The sequence below is a fragment of the Rutidosis leptorrhynchoides genome, chromosome 1 (assembly GCF_046630445.1).
Source record: "Rutidosis leptorrhynchoides isolate AG116_Rl617_1_P2 chromosome 1, CSIRO_AGI_Rlap_v1, whole genome shotgun sequence".
Classification (NCBI taxonomy): domain Eukaryota; kingdom Viridiplantae; phylum Streptophyta; class Magnoliopsida; order Asterales; family Asteraceae; genus Rutidosis; species Rutidosis leptorrhynchoides.
This window is the reverse complement of record NC_092333.1, coordinates 415,325,951-415,333,716: the sequence shown is the minus strand read 5'-3', so window position 1 is coordinate 415,333,716 and position 7,766 is coordinate 415,325,951. Positions and strand designations below refer to the sequence as shown.

Below are 7,766 nucleotides of genomic sequence, written 5' to 3'. Positions count from 1 at the left end.
AATGAAGAACAACATTTTTAAAGTGTAACTAGTAAAGACTTATAATCCTAAAATACACTTAGACACATTTAGGATAGTCACCAAGTTCCAACTAGAGATTTCTCTTCCCTTGTACATGTGTTGGACATTAATGTGTGCTTACACATTAATCATGCAATGTGTTATATTGCAAGTAAGCTTGCTAAAGCTTAAACCATATTATTGTACAAATATCTATATGATTGATATTAGAATAACTATCTCTTGCTATATGTGAGTATTACTTGCTACTTGTTAATATGTTTGATACTCATTAATTTGTCAACTTATTAACATGCTCTTAAACTTGCTATGTGTTATAAGTAAGAACACTAGGATTCAAATAACTAGTTTACTTCAAGGAATTAAGTGTAACATGGTTCACAAATAATAATGGTCAATAATATATTTGATCTTGTCTAGTAATACACATTGTGTAACATGTCCAAGAACAATTTACACTTAATGTTTAACTTAGAAAAATATTATTCAATTAATCTCTACTTAATCTTAAAATGAATATGATTTGTGATTAATTGAAACTAGTAAGTTAATGACATGTTGACTAGTCTTTAGGATTGAACCAAATGCATTAATGAACCTAACTAAGTCTTGACCAAACTGAGATTATCCAAAATGACAATCAAGACACTTCTCCAAGAATGTTGGGTTTACCACATTTGGAGTGTTATGTCATTTTAACACAATAAGACTAAATCTCACACACTTGATGCATATAATACTTGTATAGGATATTAGGTTTCTTTTGCAGGTGCTAAATGAAGTAAAGATTCCAAAATATGATGTTCAAATCTGAGTCAAACGGCTATACAACGAATATACAGGCGCGCAAGGTCGAACCACGGTCGACCGTGACAGTGACCGTCTGGCAACAACTAGTTTTTGAATTTCACCATAAATAGCAAGCATTGGAGAGCATTTGAAGCTGACCCTCTTGCACATTTCAAAGGTATATTTCCAGAGATCATAAGGGCTTTAATTACTACTCAAATATGATCAAGCAAGGGAAGATTCTATGATCTTATAGATATTTTTATTGGTTATTGTAAACTTACTAATCAAATTTATTTATCTTGTGAGTTTACTTAGTGTGATGTGTGTCCTAGAATTGTCTTAGGATTATCATCACTAATTGTGTGAGTCTTGTAACTTCAATTAGTAGAAGCATAGGCTAGCTTAGTTATCTACTTCCTTAAAGTATTAAGACCTTGGGTTACACGCATTCGATAACCTGGAGTAATTATTAACAAAGTATTAAGACCTTGTTACAGTTTAAATCCCCAATTAGTTGGAATATTTAACTTCGGGTATAAGGGTAATTTGACGAGGACACTCGCACTTTATATTTATGACCGATGGACTATTATGGACAAAAACCAGATGGACGTATCGAATAATCCAGGACAAAGGACAATTAACCCATGGTAATAAATTAAAATCAATACGTCAAACATCATGATTACGGAAGTTTAAATAAGCATAGTTCTCTTAATTTATATTTCATCGTACTTTTATTTACCATCATTTTATTTATCGTACTTTAAATTACTGCAATTTTATTTATCGCAATTTTATTTATCGTCATTTACTTTACGCTTTAAATTAAGTTATATTTATATTCAATATTTTACATTAGGTTTTAATTGTGACTTAAGACATAAAATCGACAAACCGGTCACTAAACGGTAAAACCCCCCTTTTATAATAATAATAATAATACTACTTATATATATATATATATATATATATATATATATATATATATATATATATATATATATATATATATATATATATATATATATATATATATATATATATATATACAAATATAGTGTTTAAAAATATAGCGTTAAACTCAGCAGATCCCTGTGGAATGAACCGGACTTACTAAAAACTACACTACTCTGCGATTAGGTACACTGCCTATATGTGTTGTAGCATGGTTTAGGTATATCCATTCAATAAATAAATAAATAACTTGTGTAAAATTGTATCGTATTTAATAGTATTTCATACTAAAATATAATCTATTTCGTACTACGCCTCGCACACATCATAGTATTTTTGGCGCCGCTGCCGGGGACCATCAGCCGAAAGCGAAACGCTATATTCTAAAAAAAATATATTAGTTTTTAATCTATTTTTGTAAAAAATATATAAGTTTAAAAAGAAAAGAAAAATATATATCTATATTTTTAAGTTAAAAAGTTTATATTTTTTTATTACTTTTGTTAAAAGTTACAAAAACTAATTTTTAAAAATATAAGTTTTAATTAAATTATATTTTCTATAAAATAAAAACAGAAAATAAAAAAAATACGCTGAACCTGTAATTTTTTGGCCTGCATAAATTCTGAACCTGCACTCCATGTGATTGCATGAGTGTGAAGGGATAAACCCATGCGACCACATGGCCTGATCTGACAGGACCTGAACCTCGGACGTACGGTTATGGTTAGGTTTAATTTATAATTATAATTAATTAAATATAGTTTAGGGTTTATATTTAATAATAATTAGTTTTAGTTTATTTAAATTTGTACTTTTAAGTTTTATTTAGTTTTAGTAATTATAAAATTAATACTTTTATAAAATAATAATATAAAAATAATATTTTTATAAAAATAAGTAATTTTATCATTTTTTGTCTCTTTTTATAAATTATATATTTTAATCTTTTAATCTTTTAATTTGTATTTTTATCGTTCGTAATTAGTTTTAAACTTAATATTTTGCCATAGTTATTGTTTATTTCTATATTTTTAAGCTTTGCCATAAAATCCCTTAAGTGTTTTTTCTTTAGATTAAGATTTAGGTGCTTTAGAATTTTGCGACGCCGTTTTAAGATTTTAGTGCCTAATTAAGTTATTGCCGTTTTGGATATAGAATTCCTTTTAAGCTTTAATACCTTTAGACGCAAGTTTTAATATTTAGTTTTTAGACTTAAGTTTCGACGCTCTACTTTCTTATTATTGTTTTTCGACTTTTGTTTTTCGATTCTTATTTTTCGACGCGCTTTTTCTTTCTCATTTCTACGCTCTAGTTTTTAGGACATAGAATTTTCCATTATTTTCTTAAAATTTCGACGAAAAATTATTTTAAGCGGTTAAATTAATAGACATCCAAAATTTTCTGGTTCGTAGTAATAGTTGGATTTGTTAGTGGCGAGTTGTGGGCTTCCGATTTAAAGGGCCCTGGCTACCTGCTGCATCTATTGGCTATTCGAAACGTGGGCAAAATCAGAAAAGTCTATTAATTTTATAACTTTAATAATTTTTATCTTTATAACTAATAGGATATTCAATGAATGCACCGAGCAAAACGTTCACCACCTTTCATACGTTCACCACCTGTAACTCGATCAAGACATCTGGCCAATATTGTCGCCGTTGATTTTTCTTTAGAATCATCATCTAGTCAAACGAGTACTCCAATTCAAATTTTCGATAATCTATTTTTTGAACACGACTTCACAATTGAGAACCCGGAGGATATTCAAGGACAATTCAGAGATCCTGAACCACTAATCATTCCTCCTGAACCACAAATCATACAACCAGAGGTTGTCAAGGAAGAAACCATTAAATCAGAATCCTCTAGTGATTCAGATTCAACAAATTCAATTATGGAAAATCAGGAACCTCTAAGTATGGAAGACCGAATGAGAGCTACACGCACTGGCCAAGGTCATGCCATTACTCAACCAGACATTAATGCGTCAGATTATGAAATCAAAGGACAAATCCTACACATGGTAACTAATCAATGCCAATTTAGTGGTATGCCAAAAGAAGATCCAAACGAACATCTTTGTACCTTTAATAGGATCTGTACTCTATTCAAAATCAGAGAAGTTGAGGATGAACAGATTTATCTCATGTTATTTCCCTGGACTTTAAAGGGAGAAGCCAAAGATTGGTTAGAATCGTTACGTGAAAGAGCGATTGATACATGGGATGTTTTAGTTGAGAAATTTCTTAAAAGATTCTTTCCGGCATCTAAAGCCATGAGACTTCAAGGGGAAATTGTTACGTTCGCGCAGAAGCCAAATGAAACTATATATGAGGCGTGGACAAGATTTGAAAAGTTGTTGAGAGGATGTCCTCAACATGGCTTAGACAATTATCAAATAGTGCAAATATTCTACCAAGGATGCGATGTTGCTACACGAAAGGACATCGACACAGCAGCTGGTGGATCCATTATGAAGAAAACCGCAACTGAAGCTCACAAAATTATTGATAACACAGCCTCCCACCCACATGAGTGGCACCAAGAAAAAGATATTTTTCATTCATCTAAAGTGGCTAGAGCCGATTCTAGCCATGACTTTGATTCCATTTCCGCAAAATTAGATGCTTTCGAGAGACGAATGGAAAAGATGACTAAAGATATTCACGCAATACGAATTAGTTGTGAGCAGTGTGGAGGACCACATTTGACAAAAGATTGTCTCAGTGTTGAACAAACTATGGAACAAAGAGAGAATGTTTCATACATGAACTAAAGGCCTGGAAATAATTATCAACCGCCAAGATCAAACTACAATCAAAATCAGAATTATAACCGAAATGTCCCATACAACAACCAACAAGGTCCTATCAATCAACAAGTATTTAATAATACTTTTAACCAGCAAAGACCTATTTTTCCAAATAAACCACCACAAACCGATGATAAAAAGCCAAATTTAGAAGACATGATGTCGAAGCTAGTTGAATCTCAAACTCAATTTTTCATATCTCAGAAACAAACTAATGAACAAAATGTTCAAGCATTTAGAAATCAACAAGCTTCAATTCAAAATCTGGAACAAGAAGTGAGCAACCTAGCAAGGTTGATAGGTGAAAAAAAACCGGGAATTCTACCTAGTGATACAAATACTAACCCCCGAAATGAAACAGCTAAATCCATTACCACAAGAAGTGGTATTACACTTAAACCACCTGAAATACCTGTAATTTTTGATGACTCTATTCCTACCACACAGACACCACAATCTGAGCAAGAGAAGGAATCAGAACTGGTAGTTGAAAAGGTTAATGAAGATAACACAGTTAAGGCTAAACCTTATGTTAAACCATACCAACCACCACTTCCTTACCCGAGTAAAATGAGAAAAGAAAGACTTGAAGCCGAGCAATCCAAATTCTTGGATATGTTTAAATAAATAAATGTAAATCTTCCTTTCATTGATGTGATTTAAGGAATGCCAAGATATGCTAAATTCCTGAAAGATCTAATCACAAATAGAAGGAAAATGGAAGAACTCTCGGCTGTTACTATGAATGCTAATTGTTCTGCAGTCCTATTGAATAAGATACCAGAAAAATTATCAGATCCAGGAAGTTTCACAATTCCATGTTTTATGGGTAGTCTTAGTTCAATAGAAGCATTGGCAGATTTAGGTGCTAGTATAAATTTAATGCCATATTCATTATACACTAAACTAGACCTCGGAGAATTGAAACCAACACGAATAAGCATACAACTAGCCGATCGATCAGTAAAATATCCTAGAGGGATAATGGAAAACATGCTAGTTAAAGTTGGTACTTTAGTATTTCCAGTAGACTTTATTATTCTGAACATGGAAGAAGACTCTCGAGTTCCTCTTATATTAGGAAGACCATTCTTAAACATGGCTAAAGCAATAAAATACGTATTTGGTAAGAAACTGACCCTAAGTATAGAGAACGAGAACGTTACCTTTTTCTGTTGATAGAGCCATGCAATAACCGCAATCTACAGATGATACATGTTATTATGTTCAAACTATAGATTCACAAGCAGAATTGTTACAAGAATTTCCAGAATTACAAGGAACAGGAGAATGTTCTTTAGGAGAAGGAATTGAACCAATTGATGAAGCTGAAATGTTAGCTACACTTATGACTAATGAATACGAACCAACAATAGAAGAACTTCAAATGTTAAAAGAAGAAGACAGATATCGATACAAATCATCGATAGAAGAATCACCGATATTAGAGTTAAAGCCACTTCCAAACCATTTGGAATACGCTTATTTACATGGCGAATCTGAATTACCTGTAATAATATCGTCTTATCTTATGGAAAATGAAAAATCTCAACTCATTTCTGTGCTAAAAGCTCATAAACCAGCTATTGCATGGAAGATTCATGACATTAAAGGCATAAGTCCTTCGTATTGCACACATAAAATCCTTATGGAAGAAGGTCATAAAACCTATGTGCAACGCCAATGAAGACTAAATCCTAATATGCAAGATGTTGTTAAGAAAGAAATTATTAAACTACTAGATGCAGGTTTAATTTATCCAATCTCTGATAGTCCATGGGTAAGCCCAGTTCAATGTGTGCCTAAGAAGGGTGGCATGACTGTCATCACAAATGAAAAAGATGAGCTTATTCCCACTAGGACTGTAACAGGATGGCGTGTTTGTATTGATTATAGAAAATTAAATGACGCCACCAGAAAAGATCACTTTCCCTTACCTTTCATTGATCAAATGTTGGAAAGGTTAGCTGGGAACATTTACTATTGTTTTCTTGACGGTTTCTCCGGATACTTTCAAATTCCAATCACACCTGAGGACCAAGAGAAAATCATGTTCACGTGCCCTTATGGTACTTTTGCTTACAAACGCATGCCATTTGGACTTTCCAACGCCCCTGCAACCTTTCAAAGGTGCATGATGGCGATTTTTCACGACATGATAGAAGAATGCATGGAAGTTTTCATGGATGACTTTTCAGTCTTCGGTGATACTTTTGAAACATGTCTAGTTAATCTTGAACGAATGCTTATTAGATGCGAGCAATCAAATCTAGTACTTAATTGAGAGAAATGCCATTTCATGGTTAAAGAAGGCATCGTTCTTTGTCATAAAATTTTAAAGGAAGGAATTGAAGTAGATAGAGCTAAAGTAGATGTAATTGCTAAACTTCCACACCCCACCAATGTTAGAGGAGTTAGGTGTTTTCTAGGGCATGCCGGTTTTTATCGACGTTTCATAAAAGATTTTTCTAAAATTGCCACTCCTATGAATAAACTCCTTGAAAAGGATGCTATATTCATCTTTTCAGATGAGTGCATCAAATCTTTTAATATTCTTAAAGAAAAACTCACTAATGTGTGATGACCCGGGAATTTCCAACCAAATTTAAACTTTAATCTTTATATGTTTCAGATACGATAAGAAAAATCCGTAATGTTGAATCTCAAAAACTTTGAACTGTGTTCATATAATCGTTTACCTTTTGACCTATGCCCGACGATTCACGAACAGCTGTGTGTAATTAAAAACGTAAAATAATAATAATAACTTAGTAATATTAGAATGAATATATATATATATATATATATATATATATATATATATATATATATATATATATATATATATATATATATATATATATATATATATATATATATATATATATATATATATATATATGATATGAAACTATATGTGTATGATTCTTATCAATAATTACTATTATATAGTATTATATAAAAACGTATGAATATTAAATATTTAATATATAATATCATATAAAATTTATGATTAAATGTAATTACTAGTTAAACATATAATATTAATATTATTACTTCCATTACTATTAATAATGTCAATATGAATATTAAAATCAGTGTTGGTCATATTATTATTTTCAATAGATAATATAGGAAAATTGATACATATAAATTGTTATGATATTATTGTTATCATTAA

At 31.1% G+C, this 7,766-nt stretch overlaps 1 non-coding gene across 1 annotated transcript; it reads right to left on the bottom strand.

Annotated features, from left to right (window-relative positions):
• Nucleotides 1-4,051: 4,051 nt before the first annotated feature.
• LOC139887398 (small nucleolar RNA R71) lies at nt 4,052-4,158 on the bottom strand. Its single transcript, XR_011773232.1, has one exon. It is a non-coding gene; the product is annotated as a small nucleolar RNA R71 (small nucleolar RNA).
• Between the last annotated feature and the right edge of the window lie 3,608 nt (nt 4,159-7,766).